General features: G+C 43.1%; 1 long non-coding RNA gene across 1 annotated transcript; it reads left to right on the top strand.

Moving 5' to 3' along the window:
• The first annotated feature begins 221 nt into the window (after positions 1-221).
• LOC115100474 lies at positions 222-11713 on the top strand. The gene is made up of 3 exons (XR_003859089.1): positions 222-361; positions 1439-1533; positions 11028-11713. It is a non-coding gene; the product is annotated as an uncharacterized LOC115100474 (long non-coding RNA).
• The last annotated feature ends 10936 nt before the right edge of the window (positions 11714-22649 follow it).

Consider the following 22649-nt stretch of genomic DNA (forward strand, 5'->3'; position numbering starts at 1 on the left):
AGTCACTGTGTATCTCTCTCTCTCTCTCTATATATATATATATACATATATACACAGAGACAGTCACAGGAAAACCATCTAAGGAAAAACATATTGGTCTCAGGTACAAGGCACCGGGTTCTCTGGATGAAACATCCACTCCAGATCTTTTACTCCTGCTTGCCAACACCTGTAGCCTATTAGCAAAGCATTTTAAGTCAGCAAATTTTGACAGGAATCTAGGGAGGGCTAAAGACCTGTTGCATAAGAAAGGGCTGCCACAAATCTTGGCGAAACAGTGCATGGAAGAATAGTATCCAGGGAATTTTGGAACATGGTTTAGCTACCAATTGGAAACCTTACTTTTTGAACAGGCCTATCAGTAAGCTTTAATGGTCTTAATGTTTTATTTCTTATTTCTGCTGCTAGATGTATTGCTATTTTAAGTATCTTAATTTGCATCTTATCTTTTGATTGTTTTATTGCATTTTAACTGTGTCCACTATGGGCTCTAGGGACACTAGCGCTACCAGCGCAAGCGTGCGATAGCTAGAAATCATAGCGCATGCCTGCAAAGGGGACATCGGGGCAGAGTCGGCCCTGGAAGAGGAGGAGTCGGGGAGTCACCAGGGCCGACTCCGCGAAGATGGCGCAGACAGCGAAAAGATAAGGTGCATTTTCATTGCCTATTTCACCCCGAATAACTACACCATTTATGGTGTAGTTATTCGGGGTGAATAGCGTAGGACTGCCCCCCTGTTTCGCCCCCCCCCCCCCCACCCCCTGTTACCACCGGATTTTCTAAGTTCGCAGAACTTAGAAAATCCACCCCTATATGTATTATTTTGGCAACGTATGTACATACTGTCATGCCAATAAAGCTATCTGAATGTTCTGTCCACTCTAGCCTCACTGCCTCTGCTCCTGTTTTCTGAAAGACAGGAAGAGGCAGCAACAGAGAGGGGAATGGGGAATAGAATGGCCTTTCATTATTCTTCTCTGTCAACTCTAACTTCAGCCACCTCCCCTCTGTTCCATGCAAGCTGCCTGGAAGGGAGGGGAGGGGCTGAAGCATGAAGCAGAGGGCTGGCTTTCTGCTGCCTGAGGTTCTGGGAACTGGTCAACAGAATCATTGGGCAGATCCTTGAGTGTTCATGCATAGCGAAGCCCCTTTTGCCACCCCCTTCTGTGTTGGATCTCATTAAATACCTGAAAGAGGACCTTATTACTTTTGAAATGTAGAGGTCCATTGTGAGGTTTTGGTACTGACTAGTTACAATTTAAAGTGGTGCCTGCTAGTGAAAGAACCAACTGAGGAAGTGGCCTTGGCAACTGAGCCAGAGGAGTTCCAATTCAGATGGGTTTAATCTAAGTTTGTGTTTGCTAAGCCCTTGTTCTATTGCTGTAAAGGATGAGGTTTAGTCAGAACCCATTTTGATTGGATGTCATCCGCAAATAGGTGGCACTCGTTATTGAAGGATGAGATCACAGATAGAACACATGCAGATTTTGAAAAGTAGCGGGGAGAGGACTGAGCCCTGAGGTACTCCACAGGTGAGCTCTCTAGGGTTGGACTGTTTGTTGAACCATGTAATTGATTGTGTTCTATTGGCAAGGAATGATTCAAACTACTTTAGGGCAGGATTTAGCTGCCAGTGTTCCATCATGCCAGCCCTAACACCAGGCATCTATAATGCTACCCAGCATCGGGAATTTATACCAGCTTTGTCTCCAGGAGGCATTGATAACAATGTCCAGGTCACTCTGATAACTTGCACTCCAAGTTGAAGTAATTGATACAGACTTTAAATACTGTTTTAATGAAAGTCAGTTTCAGGATGGCTTGGTCAGTGCTGACAATTATTATAAGCCAAGTTCAAAAGTTAATAGGTTCTTAATAAGCCAAAACCATAATGGATTAAATAAAATAGTTTAATCTAATGAACAGGCAGCACTTATTTACCATAATCACTACAGACAGAACAGTATTAAAATTAGCAGCATTTTAACAAGAAAAACATACTGGCTTTTTTTCTATGTATATTTCACAGTAATGCACAGTTTACCTAATAGACATTGTGAAATGAGTTAAGGAATGAGACTACCTGAGAGTGAACTGGGAGGGTGCCTATGTGCAGTATTTGGCTTCACATTAAGGGGCCAATTTTATGTCCAGAATTCCAGGACAGTTAAAACTCCCAAATCTCTTCGTCTATCTTACTGCTAGTAGATGCTTTTAAGGCTTCATTTCCTCTTGTGTGCTCTTATTGGAATGACACAACAGCCTATCAAATATTAGGGCAGCAGGGATTGCATCTCAAAAGTCAATCAAACTTTAACCGGAAGACCATATAAAGACATCTAGTCTATATAAAGCAGATCTCTGATGGCAACAGCAGTTAGATTCCACCCAACTGTTCTTGAAGTGGGATTCTAAAGCTGCTGAATCTTAAAAGCTCCAAACAGCTGCTCAATTCAGTCTCCTTGCCCATTTTTTCAGAATCTGAGTCCTTGAAGATCACTTTAAAAAGATCATTAATTGGTAGATGTGAAGTAGGTGACCCTTTAGGTGAGGCAGGATTAGCTCTACCTGCAGGACTCCTTCCTGCAGGTTCCTACCATCGGCAGGCGGACCCAGGCAAAACAGAGACTCATTTGGACCTTCACCTATATCAGCCCTCATTCCCCTTAGGTTAAGCTCTTGGGTGCTGGGGCTGGCAAGACTTAGGAATGGTCTCTGCTGATGGCAGGAGAGGTCCGTAGCAAGGTGGGTCATAGACAGGTAGTTGTCAGACGAGTCTGAGGTCCAGGCAAAGGTCAGAGGCAGGTGGCAATCAATCGTATCCAAGGTCCAGACAATGGTCAGTGGCAGGCAGTGGACAATCATATCAGAGGGCCAAGCTAAGGCCCTCTGATATGATTGTCCATCTGAGAGGAAGAAGGAGGGATGGATAGGCAGGGCATGTGGGAGAGGAGAAGAACAAGCAGGCGATATAGAAGAAGTCTAATGGGACTGGAACTGAAGACAAGCTGGACTGGAACTAAAGACTAGCATGACAAGAACTGAAGACAAGGACAAGAACTGAAGACAAACAGGACAAGGCTGGAACAAGAACAAGACACTGAGAAGCAACACGTACTATGAAGCATAGCTGATCCTATTGCTGAGGTGGTGAAGGAGAGCCAGCAAAGGCCTTTTATAGGCCTGAGTGTGTGATGTCATCATTAGGCACAGTCAGGACTTTCCTGCTGCTGGCCCTTTAAATAAGGTGATGTCAGACACGTGCACACCTAACGAGCAGCGCGAATGGAGGAGCTGGCAGTGTCCATGTGAGGTGCTGGTGGCATCCTGCCATGTCAAAATTCTGGCAGCGTCCTGCTGTGTCGGAGGCACTAGGCCATGTCAGCCTGTGAGGGACGGCCCGACCGAAATGGTGAGTGCAGCAGTTCGTGGGGACAGCCCGCAAACTGCCAAACGTAGCACTAGAATAATGATTATTCAGAAATATCTATGCCAATTAATCTGAAAAGTTTGGGGATCGTCTGTGCTTACATACTATATTATTACTTCATACCACAAAAAGCTTTTGGCAATGTGCATACGAAAAGAATTAGACAACTTTAACAGTTATTCTACTATTTCCTGTACGTACCAGGATCAGTCCAGACAGTGGGTTATGTCCCCCGTCCAGCAGATGATAGGTTACAAATTTTTACTAATAGGTCTGAAATTTCATTTTTTAGTTCCTTCAGAACTCTGGGGTGTATACCATCCGGTCCAGGTGATTTACTACTCTTCAGTTTGTCAATCAGGTCTACCACATCTTGTAGGTTCTCCGTGATTTGGTTCAGTCCATCTGAATCATTACCCATGAAAACCTTCTCCAGTATGGGTACCTCCCCAACATCCTCTTCAGTAAACACCGAAGCAAAGAAATCATTTAATCTTTCCGCGATGGCCTTATCTTCTCTAAGTGCCCCTTTAACTCCTCGATCATCTAACGGTCCAACTGACTCCCTCACAGGCTTTCTGCTTCGGATATATTTAAAAACGTTTTTACTGTGAGTTTTTGCCTCTACGGCCAACTTCTTTTCAAATTCTCTCTTAGCCTGTCAAAGGGATTTTGGCATGTTAAAAGCTGTTTACACGAAGAAAAAGCCCCTTTAAAAAAACCTTCTCTCCCCTCCCCATGCAGGAAAGGGGCCAATGCCTTAGGATGGGTTAAGAAGGAACAGATAAAGTATGCACATGGGGGATTTCCTATAAAGTACATGAGGAAAAGTATTCCCGTTGCACCAGCCTGCCACAGTAGCTTCAAAGGGAAACTCCACATGGTGTTTCCCTTTGAAAATTGGTTTGCGGGGCTGCAGGTACAAAGCATCCTATGGAGTTTCAAAATTCTGCACTTCTTGGCATTGAGTCTCAGCTGCCAAATCTTCAACCACTCTCTCTATTCCTTCAGGTACATTCACTCTGTGGCAGATCTTGGTTTCATCCGCAAATAGATAAACTTTACCTTCTATCTCTTCCTCAATGTCGCTCACAAAGATTTTGAACAGAACTGGTCCCAATACCAATCCCTGTGGCACTCCTCTTAACACGGTTCTCTCTTCAGAGTAAGTTCCATTTACCATTACATGTCATCGCCTATCAGTCAACCAGTTTGTAATCCACTCCACCACCTTGGTGCTCACTCCGAAGCTTCTCATTTTGTTCACAAGCCTCCAATGTGGAACGGTTTCAAAATCTTTGCTGAAATCCAAATAGATGACATCAAGTGCTCTTCCTTGATCCTCTGATACTAAGCTTACACTACAAACAGTGATTCAGGGCACAACAATTTAAAGAACACATATACAGTATATGAAGAGAGCAATTGACAAAGCCTTTTACCTTGGTAAATTGGCCTGTTCTAAAATTACCTTCCTCTGGCCAGCTAAAAGTATGCAAGGCTTACACAATGTGAGGCATTTGTTGGGTATGTTTAGGGAGTTAAACAGCAGATGTACATTTAAGAGGCAATTTTCCAAGGGATTTTGGCAGGTTAAAAGCTGTTTACTTGTAGAAAAAGCCCCTTTAAAAAAACCTTCTCTCCCCTCCCCCCATGCAGGAAAAGGGGCAATGCCTTAGGATGGGTTAAGAAGGAACAGATAAAGTATTCATATGGGGGATTTCCTATAAAGTACATGGGGAAAAGAATTCCCGTGGCACCAGCCTGCCACAGTAGTTTCAAAGAGAAACTCCACATGGCGTTTCCCTATGAAAATTGGCTTGCAGGGCTGCCTATGGAGTTTCAAAATCACCCTCTCAGTTTTCAAGTATATATGTGCTATTTTGCCCTAGCATGGCTGTCCACACAAACAGGTGCAAAGTAGGCAGGCTCTTTTAGTGCATATATTTTGCAGTTCTGAATTTTGAAAAGGAAACAATTCAAGCAGCCTTTTCTAAACTGGCTGCCATGAATGCAAACTTAAAAGCCCCTGCATACAATGCAAACAACGCGGGCTACTGAACACATTGCCCCCATTACATTCAGAAGGCTTAAGGTTCTCAGGAGATAAAGCATTCCAATAAAGAAGCAATTACATCTGTCTGAGGTACACACTGTAGCACAGGTTAGAGAAGAATTATGTGCATGAAGCTATGATTCTTAGCACTTCAGTAATAAAAAAAAAAGAAAAAAGAAAGAAGAAAAACATAATGCATTTAGAAACAAATATTGAGTACTGCCATATTCATCTTGACTCTAGTGACAGTACCTGCAGGATAGAACAGCTTGACATGCTGCATGAACGGATTTGTACACAGCAAAACCCTATACGGGCAGCAAGCATTATCCACTTTGTTTAATGCTAACTTCTTTCTGGTCATGAAAATTGTGTTTCCATACACTAGTGAAGATAATGATAAAAAAAAAAATAGTTTAAACACTTGTCAAATGGCTAAAGAAATGAGTTTTCTCTATACAAAAGGCTCCAGCATCGCATGAACTCACTTATCTCTCTGCTTTTCAACCCTTAACTGGGGATATTATTATCCAATGCAACCCCCTTTCAAGCTAAAATTTCAGACACACTGTACATTCAGAATAACTGGCAGACAGCCTGAGTAAATCTCTGCCATTATGTGTTAGGGAATAAAATCCTTCAGTTCCTGAACATACCCCTTTGAACACGTGTATGACTTTTTTTTTTTTTTTTAAAGCATATCAGTAGTTTTGGAGTCAATTTGGATTATGAAGTGGATTCTTTACATCAATATAAAACAGTATTCATATTGATGTTTTGTGTCAGGTTAGTAATTGTGACCACATAATCCCTCTTAAAATATTTACACTAGGAAGCAGATGGCAACTTGCCACCAGCAAAGGAAAACCTGTTTCAGATCTTTAATTTTATCTATGCCTCCCTCATTTGAACAAAGGGTCATTTAAGAGTAAATTGCCTTGGTGAAGGGAGAATAATTCCTTGGGATAGAGAATGTTTTAGTTTTGCTTTTTCCCCTTTGAGAGTAAAGTAATCTGGTTCTGCCAGTAGAAGTATTGGAGATAGTCTTAGCAGAAGGGGTAGAGCCATAGTTAAGCCTGTCCTGAAAGAGGGTGGTTGGGGTCTGCTTTCTCTTTGAAAGAGAGAATAAACACTCAGAGGAAAATAGAAGTTCCTCAGGCAATAGAGAGAGGTGGTCAGAGTTTGGATGCTACCACTTCCTTAATCTCAAATCTAGCCCACCCCACATGACCAGCTCAGCAAGTAGCCACTTATGACCACCAAACCAGTCTGCCCATGGAAATACTGGTTGTGCAGCATGCAGTATGCTGCATGTGGTAGCCAAGGAGTCTCATTGAGTACTGCCTGGGCCTTTGCCATGTGTGGCTGAAAAGGTTGAGGGGCTGCTGCTGCCCAATGTCAACCCTCCTCTCCCAGGCCATCCAGCGACTGCTATTGTGTTGCCACAGCTTGCAGCACTGGTCAGTCCCTGCCAACCTCTCTGTGCTCGGGATGCTGCAGCTCAATCTGGATGGGGAAGGAACCATGAGAAGCAGGCCACAGGAAGAAGCAGCCTGGGACCACGGGAAGCAGAAGCACGAGCACAGGACCATGGGAAGCGTGCTGCACATAAACAGAAGCACAGGACCGTGGGAAGCATAAGCGCAAGACCATGGGAAGCAGACTGCAGGAAGCATAAGCCTGTGACTCGTATCTCTGCTACCCCCAGCAGCACCCCATCACTGAAGGAGGGACGCAGTTCACAGGAAAGGTAATGCTGATACCATTGTACCTTTCTCTTCTCCAATGCAATGGGGAGGGGGAGGAGGCCTGAGGTGGTATTTCGGAGGAGAAGGGGAATACTGGGGAGGAGGAGAGTGCAGGTCTTGGACCTGGTGGGGGGGGGGGAAGGGAAGTGTTATGGAGGAGGAGGAGAATGCAGAACTTGGATCTGAAGAAGAGAAAGGGGTGTAATTCTGGGACTGGACTTGGGAAGGGCAAGGGGGAGAATGAAGGCTGGGGTTGCAGGGTTGACTTTTTGAGAGAGGTAGAGGTGGGAGAAAGAAAATAAAATGGGTGCTGGGGAGGTGTAATGATGTTTTTATTGGGTCTGTTTTTATTGTGTGGGGGAAGGGGAAGATGTTATATTGGGGCTACTGAGTCCCTGTCATTTTCCTTGGACTACAGCAAGCTCATCCTTGTCCCTGTGCTCGTGTGTGTGCACACTAAGGAAAACAGCATCCATGTAAGTGAGCCAGACAGAGAGAGTGTGTGTAGGTGTGTATCTGTGTTAGATGAGACATAGGGAAGCAGTAGGTGTGCGAAAGAGTGTGGCAGAATGTGGGAGGGTGAGATAGAGGAAAACAGCGTGAGAATGAGAGAGAATGTGTGTGAGAGAGGAGAAGGTTTGTGTCTGGTCACCCTCCCTTCCCCACCTCCATACTAAAATCATATGGTAACATAGCAATGACGGCAAAAAAGGACCACATGGGCCATCCAGTCTGCCCAGCAAACTTCATATGGTAGTATCTGCCATGCAGGCTACCCTCATGTTTCTCTGAAGTGTAGCCACAGCCGCTCTACAGTTATTCCCAAACCTTATAGCTTAAGATAGGGCTAGATTTGAGATTAAGGAAGTAGTAGCATCCAAACTCTGACCACCTCTCTCTATTGCCTGAGGAACTGCTAGCAACATTTTTGCTGATGTGTTCAGCTTGTGGATTTGGCCTTAGAAGCAGTCCTGTGCTTTTTCACTTATGTCTGCGTATCAGTATTCCAGATTGTAAAAGTCAGGGCCCAGTTTGGTTGTTCTCTGAATCCAATTTCTCTTCCACCCACCCCACCCCTCCCACCATCAAAGCAGAGAGTATATTCATGATAATCTCAGAATGACTGGAAAAGGCAAGCTCACAGGTATAGAGAGCAGGGGATGTTTTCATTCTTATTATAGTTTTAATTATTGGATGGTGTTTGATATCCTTTTTGAAATATGTTTTTGATGTTTTTAATTACTGGATGTTATTTATTCATCAACTGTTTTGAAATATTGTTTATTAGTATGATTTGATGTTATACATTTCTTGATTATATTGTTTGATGTTTTATGAGGAATGGTGATTCAGTTTTTCCATTGTTGCACTGCACACAGTCTGGCTTGTTGTGCTTCTAGTTCAATATTTGCTTGCATATGGTCACTCTTTTTTCTGTATTTGGTGAGGATCTGCCTGCATTTTGTGTGTGTGACCGAGATGAGGTATTCAGCTAGAGGTTTTGTGTGAGGATATTTAGCAGCCTGGCTTATTCTGCTTTCCTGATAGAAGGTGTACTGGTGTTTTATGACCTGGTATAATATTTGCAGTGTTGCCTTTGCATAGGTAGGGTTGTTCTTTTGTAAAGCTCTGATACTGATATTTTTCCTCACATGGTTACAGTATGTTTTTCTGTAAATTGCTGCAAGTAATAATTAGGATGATCCCAACACACCATGCAGAGAAAAAAATGAAGCAAACCTGGGCATTCTATTTTCCAGAAAGCATTTGACAAAGTCCCTCATGAGAGACTTCTTAGGAAATTAGAAAGTCATGGAATAGGGGCAGAGTCCTAAGTCTTCACATGCTGTCACAGTAAACCCAAATTAGCTCTGGTATTGTCTGGAATATGCATTCTATATTGACCCTATCATCCTTGGCTGCCATAACTTTTTATGTGAAATCCCTACAGGATAACAAATGGACCATAAGTTGGAGGAACTCAATCCCCTCAGTAGTCTGAAAATTTAGGGGTTATTTTCCAAACTGCGTTATGGGCTTTTCGCATGCGTTAAAGCATTTTTCACAAGTGAAAAGCACCATAACGCACGGTGGATGCTAATTTATATTTCACTCATAGCATTGTTAGGCTTTTAAGCTACCTACCACCATGAGAGAGAAAGAGAGAGAGATCCCAACACACCATGCAGGAGGTGGAGCACAGGAGGAGACAGAGGCTAACTGGAGCTTCACCACTGGAAGCCCGAGGTCCCCCAGGGTGGAGCCCTGGGGGACCTGGGCCGCTTGGACTTAGATGGGCCTCGCAAGGTCTCCTGGATAGGAAGTATAAAGGTGTGCCCCCCAGGATCAAGGGTGCGCGGTCGATGTCAGACTTGGGGAATCAAGGAAGGCCAGAACAGAGTCTGTGATGACAAGGCTAGGAGCAGGGCCAGGCTCAAGGAGACGTGATCAGTGATAGCAGAGGTCAAGTTCCAGAGATCAGTCTGAGAGTGGTCAGCCAAAGCAGGGGTCAAGTTCCAAAGGTCAGTCTGAGAGTAGTCAGCCAAAGCAGGGGTCAAGTTCCAGAGATCAGACGTGGTCAAGGAGGCAGGTGAAGGTCAGAATCCAGGCAGCAATCAACGTAGTCAAGAGCAGGCAGAGGTCAGTATCCAGGTAGCGATCAGCATAGTCAAGAACAGGCAGAGGTCAGTACCAGAGAGTCAGTCCAAGAGGTACTACCTGAGGGAACACAGGAACAGGAGAACGCTGGAACAAGACTGGAACAAGCGATGAGACACTGAGGCAAACAGGTACACACATGGTGTCGACCCAATTCCCAAGGCAAAGAATTGAAGGCAAGAACTTCCTGATATACTGTGCTGAATCAGGAGCTAGGACCTGCCCCTGGCCCTATAAAGGACGGGGTGGTCCGTGCTCGCGCCTAGGGGCGGGGACAACGCCACAGAGGATGCCAAGCCCCACCGTGAGACCTGGTGCGCTGAGGAAGGCCCGGCGACTGCCACCGTGGGACGCCGAGGCCTCGAGGAGCTAGCTGTAGCCGCGGGAGAGGCTGAGCCAGGACCTGCAGAGGAGTTGGGAAGGTAAGCACGCCCATGCGCAGGCCGAGCACAGACGGGGCATTCAACAGGACTACTGATTATTCCCACAACACAGACACAAATAAGAGATCGACTATTTTCTATAGCGGGTCCAAAGCTCTGGAATTCTCTGCCTGAGACTTTACATATGTTACCAGATAGAAAGAGTTTTAAACATGAATTAAAAACATGGCTATTCAAGAATGTATATAATTTAACCTAAAAACATTAGAATATACAGAACCACAAAGACAAGAAGGATAAAAGATAATCAAAGCATACGAAAAAAGGTGAGATTCTCAAAACAACCTACTGACTAAGATGTGAAAAAATTATCATATCAATTTAATTATACGCACACTTTGACATATGTGCTAGATAGTGTATCAGGAAATTTAACTTGATAGATATTAATGCCTGCCTATGATTACCACCCCTGTAACCAATCTTTGTTTGTTTTTGTTAAGCTATAACTGTGAACGTCACTTTGTAAACCATTGGGATCATTATATAGAATGACGGTATATAAAATGTTTAAATAAATAAATAAAGTCATAGATAAGCATGTGGGAACTCATACACCCAAACTGCATAAAAATCAAATGGGCAGACTTGATAGGACATTTTGGTCTGTATCTGCCCGTCATTCTCAGTTGCTAGTTGATTTGCAGGAAAGCTTATGATGCATGTCACTGATCACATTTTTTACATTTAGGTGGAGGATCATACATTAGGGACAAAATGGCATTTCCTAAGAAAGCAAAGTCAAATGTGCCCCCATTTCAACCTTCTTGGAGAGACAAATATGGATTCTTTCAACATAAAGACCATGATGTCTATACTCTATGCGATGAGAGCATTGTTTGCTGCACATCAAGCATCCAATGACATTTCCAGACGAAGCATGAGAAAAACTTCAAACATGAGGCGGACGAGGTTGAGTCAAATGTGCCATTGAAAGGCAAGGAAAGCAAAGCAGTGCCTTTACGAACTTCTATGTCATTAAAAATCAAGCCACAGAGAGAAATTACAGAATCACACAATGTGTTGCAAAACATGGAAAACCTTATACAGATGTTTTGTTCATTGGCTTGCCCAATAAAGACATAATCATCTCCAGAATAAAAGATTTACCAATGTCTGCATATGGGTCTACATATACTGTATCTCTGTGAACAGGTATTTTTATATATGAAGTCAGTTCTTTGTCCCTCCTGGAGCCAGTTAATGATTGAGCACTCAGAGGCTTGTGTGCTGCTCGAAGTGTCAAACTATGAGCCCAAGATCAGAGAACTCAACAAGGGAAATCAAGGACAAGGATCACACTAAAGAGCCTACTCAACCACAGGCTTTACCTTTACCCTCACATCTAAGTATACTGCCTTGCAAGTCTTCACACCCTTGTACATTTTTCACATTCTGCTCTCTAAATAAATCAAAATGCATTAAATTAGGAATTGTTTCACTGATCTACACAATATACTTGACACCTTCTTTGTGAAAGAACAATTATAAAAATATTCCAAAAGTAATTAAGACTAAAAAAAACAAAAAGTCTTGATTGCATAAGTCTTCACATGCTGTCACAGTAAACCCAAATTAGCTCTGGTATTGTCTAGAATATGCATTCTATATGGACCCTATCATCCTTGGCTGCCATAATTTTTTATGTGAAACCCTACAGGATAACAAATGAACCATAAGTTGGAGGAACTCATGACCCTCAGTAGTCTGAAAATTTAGGGAGTTATTTTCCAAGCTGCGATATGGGCTTTTCGCATGCATTAAGGTATTTTTCGCAAGGAAAACACACCATAATGCATGATGCGATGCTAATTTAGATTTCGCTCATAGCATTGTTAGGCTTTTACGGAGAGAGAGAGAGATGAGATTTGTACAATGTTCTCTCAACCATGCACAAATCTCATCTTTGGGTGAGAAGGTCATCAAATCTTCACAAGAGAGCACTGTTCTGTTCGTATGTCTCACTCTGAATGTCAAAGTGGCCCCTAACCCCTACACTCCTACCTAAACCTCACCTTGAGTAACTAGGTGGGCCTCATATAGAGATATAAATACCTGCCTAGTATGAGTTCTCGCTCTCTCTCTCTCTCTCTCTCAGGAATTACAGCAGTTGTGGCACTTACCGCAAAGTGTGAAAAGTTATCGCACTCTGCGGTAATACCTATCTGAAGTGCTATGATAGCGCACTTTGTGATAAATAAGCATTACCATAAAACACGCCCCTCTAACTATCACATGTGATAGTTTGATGAATCTAGGCCTTAGTTAGTTACTCATAGAAAAAGACCTTATGACCCATCCATCTAATTTATCTAGCCCTTACAATTCCTATCACTCCATCAGAGATCCCCTGCATTTATCCTATGCTTTCTTGAATTAAGATACTGAGTTTGCCTCTACCTCTTCCACTAGAAGGCCGTTCTATGCATCCACTAGTCTTGACTTTATTTTATTGTATTTGGTGAATTGCCTTTCTATAATACAATCAAGGCGATAAATAGTGTAAATAAATATTTCCTGAAGTTTACTCCTGAATCTACCTCCTTTCACCCTCATTCCATGAGCCCCCTGTTCTAGAGCCTCCATTCCATTCAAGGAGGCTAGCCAAAACATTGGCTACTCAAAACAATGTTAACCCTGCCATAGGACAAGGATATGGAGGAGGCAAGACTCACAAGCACTCAAAAAGCAGTGACAGCAGAACAGCACTAAACCTACTAAGCTTCCTGATTCTGATAATACAGATGGTAGAAAGAGGATACAATGGTGTTTTCAATTCTCCAAAATGCCTTGAACTTAGAAAATTTAGAAAAGAAAATCCTTATTGAGAAAAATTTGTATAATCAATTTTGATGGATGCAAGTTTGCTTGAATGGACAGCCACTATGTTGAGACATTCAGCTCAAGGACTTATCTCAGGAAGAGAGAGCGAGATGAAAATATTCTGAAAAGGAGCAGTGGGGAATAATCTAGATAACATTCAGCAGAGAGTTGTGCAAAAGCATGTTTGTATAAAAATAGATTTTGTAAGAGTAATGTACTTAAACAAGACGGGACAAGAGTTCCAAGATGATGATGATAAAGTGTGCAAAGGTTCAGTCAGTTTATCATCTGTCCATGTACCAGGGAAGATACATTTGCAAGTAGACTGATTAAGCAGGTTGTCAACAGCCAGAGAGTGAGAACTAAACCAGGAGATTTTCCTGTCCATATGCTAAAGGCTTCAGGGATTTTCAGCAGATTCAGAAATCTTTGGATGGTGATTATGGATGCGTCTAAGTGGAGAAACTCAAGTTTTAACTCCACTATGATGAGAAAAGTGGTGTAAAGCATAAAAGCCCTCAGCCTTAAGTGATTATGATAATATCTTATTCAGCAAGGGAAAGCAAGGCCAAGGATCACACTAAAGAACAGTAAGATCTACATAATAATTTATTTATTAATAATGCTATTATTCTCATAGAAACATGATAGCAGAAAAAGATAGGAAGATCAGATGATCAAAGACCTATCTTTCCTATATAGGAAGGATCTTATTTGATAGGGTGTAATGAGTGGCAAGGGTGTGAGCCCTTAATGCTGTGGCATAGTTGACATAGCCTCGTAGATGAACCTACAAGGCCTTCACCAACAGCTGGCGAATGTGCCTTGGAATAGGACAGACTGGAGCTTCACCTATATCAGCCACTTCCACCTCAGGTTGAGCCCTTGGATTCTGGCAGCTGGCATGATTTAGGAGGGTCTCTAGAGCGGTAGGGTACGCAAGATTCCAAGAACTACATGCTGTATTAATATGCAGATCATAAAAGAGTTGTGTTTGGATGATGCTGGAAGTATGCTATTTGCAGACAGATTGGAGTAATCTAGCTGTTTTTATTATGGGGTGGAGATGGTGGCTTAGTTAAGATGAAAGGTGATTGAGGAGATAATGGTTAAGCTATGTTATTCCTGTAGAATTTTCTATTGTTTTTAAGAATTAGTGAGATATTTATCAGAGATTGGTATGGCGATGCTGTTCATCTTTTTATGGTATTATATTTGAGATGACTTATTTTGGTTGGCAATATTTTACAGTAGAGATATAGAGTACATATTTATTTTTATGTATTATTTAAAATTGTTGTAGTTGGGGAAGGTGAGGTGGTGTTATGAATCCTGCCCGCGGAGCCTTCCCCCGCAAGCAGGCCTCTCACCTCAGTCTTGCCTTCTTCAACGCAGCATGGAGCCGCCGATCCTCTTCGCAGCAGGAGCCGCAGTCAGTTCGTCATCTTCACCGCGGCGGGAGCTACAGACTTCGGGGTGCCTCCCGGCATGGCAGGCCCAGTTGAGGCACAGCGGCAAGCTGTGCCTCAACGTGGCTGGGGCCGCCGCTGATGTCAGCTTCATCTTCGCGGCCGGAGGCCACAGTTCCCGGGCTTTCCTGGCGGCCGGAACCGCCTTCGTTCCCTCCTGCAGCGGCAGGAGCCACTGCCGATGTCGGGGCCTACTCCTCGGCGCAGCCCTGCTTCTCCATTGATGACATCTGTGCAGGGCCGCTGGCCATGGTCCTGCACAGCTTCCTGTTTCCTGCTCTAGGCGCTTGGCCGCACCTCCTTACCAGATTTAAAGGGCCCACGGCCGGATATGCCCTGGGCCCCACCTAAGGACTGTTTCCTGTCTTAGCCCCATATAAGGGCTTCTCCTGCACTTCAGGCTTGCCTTGCATTGGAGTTACTTGTCCCTGGGAGTTCCTGTCTTCCAGCGCTCCGTCAGGTCTTCGTTCTTCGTTGGAGCTCCATGTTTCGTCTTGCTTCCTAAGTCTTCGTTGCTTCCTGTGGTTTCCTGATGTTCCATGTCTTCATGTTTCAAGGTTCCCAGTCCAGGCTTCCTGATGTTCCATTTCCTGATGTTCCAGGTTTCCTGATGTTCCGAGGTTCCGCTCCTCCTTCGCTCGTTCCGAGTCCTCCTGACCCTCCAGCTCCCTTGGTTCTCCAGATTACATCTTGTTGGGGTAAATCCGTCCCATCGGTTCCTGTTCCCATCATTGGAGTCTCGTCTCAGCTGGATCCTCTTCCTGTGCTTCCGAGTCCTCTTGACCCTCCAGCTCCTGTGGTTCTCTGGATGACACCTTGCTTCATCATTGGAGTTTCATCTCAGCTGAATTCCCTTCCTGCGCTTGTCCCGCTCTCCGCATGGTCTGTGACCAGCCTCTTCAGGTTGTGTAGGGTGAGCAGTGGACAGGGTGGTCCGCGACCAGTCCCGCGGGTGGACTGTTTGGGCGCCCTGAGAGACAGTGCCAATGTCTGAACCTTCTCGTCTTGTCCAAGAGTCTTCCAAGTTCCTCATCTCGTCCAGAGTCTTCCAGAGTCTTCTCGTCTTGTCTTGAGTCTTCTGTGTCACAAGGCCTCCGTCTGCCCTCATCCTCAGTCCGGCCTGCTGCTTCTTGCCGATACCCAGCAGCAAGACCGAAAAGGCTGAGAATGGTCGGAGGACTGTTCAAATACCAACAAAATGTTGTTGGCTTCCAGAAGCATGCAGGTCTGGCAGAGGGTCAGATTTTGTCTTTGCCCATGCTAGGACACGTCTCGCCAACCCACGGTGCGGTCTTGAATTCTTCTGGGATCGTGCCGAGGTCCAAGGACACACATTCCTCTCAAGTTGGGATCGCTCTCCCAGCGTTCCCGTAACATAACAGAAGGCAAGGCTTCCTAAGGCCTCCCTTCTGTAACAGGTGATCAGTAATATTGTCATTTGAGATATATGCCCAAGGAATTTGTGATGCCAAGTTATTTAATTGTACTTCCTTTGAAATGTTTATAATTAAAAGCAAATAATAAAACATAAATAAAATACACACCAGGTTTTAAATCTGGTTCACAATGCAGTGCAATCAAAGGATTGTGACACTCAGTAAGTCATATCCTATTTCTATTGGCGTTCATTCCCCAGCATGGGTGGGAGTGATGATGACAAAGTTTTGTAATCTGATGCTTTCCACCAACCCAAAGCCTTGATATATCTGCTCCCTTGTGATTTTCATTTTTCCCCTTAAAAATATTTAACTATTTTAATCAGACACAGATTTTTCCCCTTTTCTTGATTTCTCAGAGAGCTATTAAGAGTCCGTAGAGATGAAACTCATATGGCTCCAAGTCTTACGTAAGTCAGTTTCTTCTTTATAATATAAAGCAGATTAAAATGGCATGTGGGCAGGATGTAGAGCATATTGACAAACTCTTTTCATGATTTATTCATTTCTGCTGCATTTTCTGCTTCAAACAAAAATGTCTCCTTCCTGGCCCCTTTCCATACCTTGAACAGGAGGCCTTTTTGTTTTTTTGAAAAAAGTTAAACATGAGCATAAAAAATATCGTTCCCCTTGTTGCATCTGCAATCACTCAGGAAGTTTAACAGCATATTCTCTAAAACCAAACGCGATTATCTGCATTGTTCAGTTATTTTTTTTGAGGGTGATTTGATTAAATAAGAAGTCATTTTAAAGATCCTGTTAAAAGGTCCTATTCATGAAGGTAAGTGAGAAATTAACACCTCAAATTGCTCATTATACTCCACAGGCTCCATTATTTTCAATGGGACTTATTCACTAATAAAATACATTTTGGGGGGGTCATTTTCTAAAGGGATCGCACACGGGTTGTGGGCAGTGTCCACACCGGAAGGGGAGAAGTCGGGGCGGCACCGGGGCAGATGCTGCGAAGACGTCGCTGACAGCGAAAAGGTAAGGGCAGAATGCTACAGCATCGATGTTAGATTTCAGCCACAAAGACCTCATTACCCCAATCCCTTTCTAGGTCCAATTTAAAGCCAGGGGTGGCCAACTCTGGTCCTGAGGAGCCACAAACAGGCCTCGTTTTCAGAAAATCCACAATGAATATGTATGAGATAGATTTGTATTTACTGCTTCCTCTGGGTACATTAAAGGTTCTGTGCTCCTAACATCTGCTCCCCAAGACACTTAGCAAAAGGATTAGCAGTCAGTCAGGCATAGGGTAATTTTCAAAAGTATTTCTGCGGATAAAACAGCATTTTACGTACATAAATGGGCTTTTTTAAGATTGCCCCAAAACACAGGTAAACTTACTTGTGCATGCCCTGTTCGTGTGTAAGTTTACTAACACCAAGCAGAGGAGTTCCTCATGGGTGGACTGGGGGGAGGGGATTTGCAGTTAAGCACATTTTTTTCGATTTTAAAAAGCATGAGTGTAAATTTTATCCCCACATTTCTGTGCACATTTCAGCAGGAGAAATTGTGTGGAGTAACTTGTGCACTTGTTTGCCAGCTAATTTATGTGCAATGTTACAAAATTAACCCCTACCCCTCAGAAGGCAATGTGCAAATGGGCCTTGTATTTACAAAGTACCTGGGTACTTTTATTTATTTATTTATTTATTAGATTTTATATATCGACATTCGTGTGTACATCATGCCGGTTTACAATATAACTGAAAGGAGGAAAATTACAAAATACCAGGGTGGGGGGAAGAGGGAGCAGATAGGAAGAGAGAAGGGGCGAGAGAAGAGAGGGAAAAACAGGCAGAAGAGAAAAGGAACAGTACCTGATGGAAAACAACAGAGGAAACATAATAAGTAGCATTGCAAATTATATACTCAATTAGGGACAATGTGTACACTTATCCACTGTGGGTAACCTTATATAACTTATACACTCCAAAAAGTATTATATACAATAATAACAAAAAGTATTATACAATAATATACATTATCTTTAACTAGTACATAGAAGAGACTATATATGACATTACAAATAATGCGTTCAGAAAGGCAACTATGTATAGACTAGCAGGGTTGCTATAGGGAAAAGCAAGGGTTAAAGGAAAGCGGGGGGGGGGGGTAAATAAGGAGGTGCAGCGAAATGGGAGACATAACAGAGGATAATTAAAAAGGAATGAAGGAGAAGGCTAGGAGTGCGCTGATGACAAGGGCTCTTTTACTACAAATACTTGCAGATACCTTTGAAAAAAGAAACTACCTGAATAACTTCTCTTTGAAAATTAGCCAGAGTAAAAATACCTCTCATACAAAGGTTCTGCTCTCTGTGCAGGCAGGCAGAATGGGGGGACGGGAGAAATAGGACCTGCACTTGAAGATCCCATGGTGCACACACTGTGTTCCCTGCTTCCCCCACACTCTCAGGAAGGCATCTTTGTAGCCTGGCTAAAAGCACATTTGCCATGGAATCCCCCCCACACACTTTTAGCCAGTCAGAGCAAGTCGTTTTACCTGGGTAAATCATTTTAAAACTTAACCTCCACATGAGACCCTGTAGCTGCAATAAAAATTATTATTTTCATTAAATCTGTTTTCTTAGACCAACATTAGAAGCCCACTTATCCAGGCAGAGGAAGGCAATTTTCAGCAATGCCAATTTACCGGGCAAATTGTTCTCCACCCGGGCACTTCTAACAAACTTTGAAACAATCTGTTATTACAAAACTATCTTTCTATGAAAAAGCTCTAACACTTTTCCATTACCAGACATTCCTGGGGAGAATTTCTGACCTCGTTGACTTTTGGATCGGCTGCAATAACATGAAATACTGATAAAATGGCAAAAGTTTGGCACTGAAAGTAATGACCAAGACAGTCTCAAGTGAGTAGATGAGACAGATGATTTACATTTGTGTGCTGCTAGCTTGCATGGTAGAGATGAAAACTCATTGGTCAAGTCAGCTGATATTAATGAAATATGCAGGATTCTGTTAAAATGTAAAATTACTTTGAAACCTTAGTGCTCTGAGCAAAGACATGACAAACGACCTTCAGCGTCTCCGAATGTACTGCAATGTATCTTGGATATAGGAGCCCCAGGGCCAGTTACGAGATGACTAGTATGCAGTTAACAATATAAAATAAGGAGAAGATTTAAATGTTAAAGAAGCAGTCTGCTTCATAAAGAAGTCTAACCTGATTAGAAATAGCAAAAACAAGCAAGAAAATTACAACGCAAACGATATTTCGTAAAGCTTATACAGTAGATCTATCCTAAGCAATCATTAACTTACTTTTGCTTCAAAGGCGTCAGTCTTGGCAGAAGGAACAACATACAGTAAAAATAAATAAAATGACATGTACAACAGTGACAGGCAATGTAATGTAGTGGTTTCAGCAAAGTTCAGTAATCTTGATTTAATTCTCTGATTCACCAATCACTGTTCTTCAGCATGTCACTGAACTTCTCCTAGTGCTTAAACTTAGATTAGAAACTCCCCAAGGCAAGGATATTATGGTCTTGTGAATTATCTTAATCACTGAATGGATGTTGGTAGTATCATCATGAATATAAATGGTCTTACCCCTCAAATTACAATTTGTCTTAACAAATTCTGCTAGTGAGTCGATTGTTAATTTACACCATCTTGTGTTGTCGTTATAGAGATTAGCGTTAGGGCACATTTATTATCTCTCCCACCCCTAATGCAATTAAAAAAAAAAAAAAAAAAAAAAAAGGTCAACTATACTTAGTTTGAAAGAACAATAAGGCCAAGAATTAAGAGGAGCATGAGTCTGTAAAAGAGACTATCAGTGTAACTGAAGTGGGTAGTCTGTTCAAGATGCAGGAAAGAAATTAGTCAATAACCTCCAGGAGGTGGTTCATCTGTTTTGTTTTTATAGGTCAAAAAGAATTTTGTTTGTGTAACAGTCTCATTGACTTATGGATTTTTCTGCTCCTCGTACAGCAAGACAATGTGAGGAACATTGGATAGATAAAGTTTAGAGCTGAATTTTAAAGGCTCAGATGTACAACTATATCCATGAGACCAGTCCTCCAAAAATATGCAGACATTGCAAACTTTCAGAATCTAGTGCAGATCACAGTGCGGGATTCCCAAGTCAGGATGGGCTTCAGGCAACTGCACCACCAGTAAGCATGCACGGAAAAACTAAGCAAAGCCCTAGTCAATTCACTGGCTTTATTAACTCTGAAAATGCAAGCATACTAGTCCACGAGGACTCTTCCATGAAATGGATTTTGGCCTATTAATTTCAGCTTTTTCTGTTTCATAGAACAGGCTTCTCTTTCCTTTATACCCCTTTACTTTTCAATAAGGGTTAGAAGGTCCTTTTTAAAATAATGGTAAGATGTATTTAAAAATATGCAAGTTTACTTATGCCACCTGCCAAACTAAGGATTGTGGTGATGCTAGTATGGCTAGGTATGGAGTGGGTGCAAAAGAGAGGAGAATGCTGTGTGACGGCAAGAAAAAGGAAACAGATTTGGGGCAAAGGGAAAGAGAGAGGATGCTAAGTGATATGGGCTGGGGGGGGGAGGCAAAGAGGTGTTCTGTGCTAGAGAAACTGACATTGGGGTGCCCACTGGGTCCCCAAAACAACTGCAAAATGTGTGAAAAGAGATGGATACATTTACAATGAGATCCTCCATAACATCTATGATGTCTAATGTGCTTAATTTGACTGAAAATGTTTTTTCTAAGGTGTTTAATCTTTTGTTCCTTCTATTTATGCTTAGGGGTGAATTTTGAAGAGTTATGCACATAAGTAGCCTGTACTTGCATAATTGGTATTTTATAAACCTTGACAGTACGTGCATACTTTACATTTCGCACACACATATACACGCAAACAAGGGGGGGGGGGGGGCTAGCCGTGTTCCAACAGTTACGCACATAAGCTGCTACTTTAAAACATAAGAAAATGCCATACTGGGTCAGACCAAGGGTCCATCAAGCCTATGAATAGGTTGCACATACATTTGGCAACCTATTCACATAATTTTACACCTGCTAATTATCTTATGTAATTGATATCAGATTTGTTTATGGTGTACTATTGGCTGGGTGGGAGGTCTGGACGAACCGGGGGGAGTTTAGGCTGAAGAACCAGGAGAGGCTCAATGACCTGGAGAAGGACTGGGCAAACTGGTGGAGGAACTGGAAAATTGGTCATTTTAATTATGTGTATATGTTTTAAAATATACTGACTTATAAGCATAAATCTGATTTTATGCAAGTCCTACTTTATTTTTGCACGCAAAATATATGCATGTATATTTTTTAAGTTAGAAGAAAAAATAGGCACATTCAATGCATTGAAATACTTGATGGACTCTCTACCTGGGTAACATCAAGCTAGGTGGAGAGAACATTGTACAAATCTCATCTTTGTGTGAGTTTCCTCACTCCGAAGGATGTCAAATGTTCACAAGAGTGCACTGTTCTGTTCGTACGTCTCACTCTGCATGTCAAAGTGGCCCCTAAACCCTACACTACTACCTAAATCTCTTCTCGAGTTACTAGGTGGGCCTCCTATTGAGATATAAATACCTAACTACTAGAAGGCCCTTATAGCTAGTCAGTCTCTCTCTCTCTCTCAAATTAGTAAAACGTAAATTCTTGCATCTAGAAGCATTTAACATTTTCAGCCTTGCAATAGAGGTACATATTGTCTTTAATCAGAGCACAACTCAGTGAATGCAAATAAGCAACCTGATTCTGACAAGTCCCCAGTGTCAATGAATAGTCAGAAAACTGTTGCGCTCAGGGGTGGACCCTTGTCCTGGGGCAGTGGAAGAACACCTCCTGAGAGGAATCAGGAGGCAACTGCCCCCAGGGGGCGGAGCACTTGGGGAGACAGAGGCTTGGGGAAAGCTTCATCACTGGAGACCCGGGAAGAGCCCGGGGGGGTCCGAGCCGCTTGGACTTAGTTGGGCCTCACAGGGCTCCTGGAAAAGTAAATGTCTGGCATGCCCACAGACCTAGGGGGAGTGCAGTCGGGTCCGAGACTGGAGGTTGGATGACACAAGGAAGACCAATAAAGCGTAGGTGATAACCGAGCCAGAATCTATAGACGTGGTCAGGCAGGCAGAGGTCAAAGTCCAGGAGTCAGTCCGAGGAATGGTCAACGAAGCAAAGGTCAGGTTATGGAGATCAGACGAGGTCACAGGCAGGCCGAGATCAGAAGGCAGGTGGCAGGCAGGTGAGTCGAGGAACAGGCTGAGGTCGTAGGCAGGCAGCAGGCACAGAGATGGGACAAGAAGCAAGCCGGGGTCACTACCAAGAGTCAGTCCAAGAGGTACTACCTGGGGTATGCAGGAGCAGACAGGCGCTGAGGCAGAAGGATGCTGGAACAGGAGAACACTGGAACAGGCAGGGTTCAGGAGGTCAGACGAGGTCACGAAGTCAGATAACGGTCGAACGAGTAGTTCCAAGAAACTGAGACTATAGCAGGGAGCCCAGACAACCTATGGAGGAAGCCAGTTGCAAAGGCAAGCTCTGGTTGCCAGAGCTTGCCTTAAATAATTCCTAGGGAGTGACATCACCAGAGGAGGCCCGG

This window comes from Rhinatrema bivittatum, chromosome 10 (assembly GCF_901001135.1).
Source record: "Rhinatrema bivittatum chromosome 10, aRhiBiv1.1, whole genome shotgun sequence".
NCBI lineage: Eukaryota > Metazoa > Chordata > Amphibia > Gymnophiona > Rhinatrematidae > Rhinatrema > Rhinatrema bivittatum.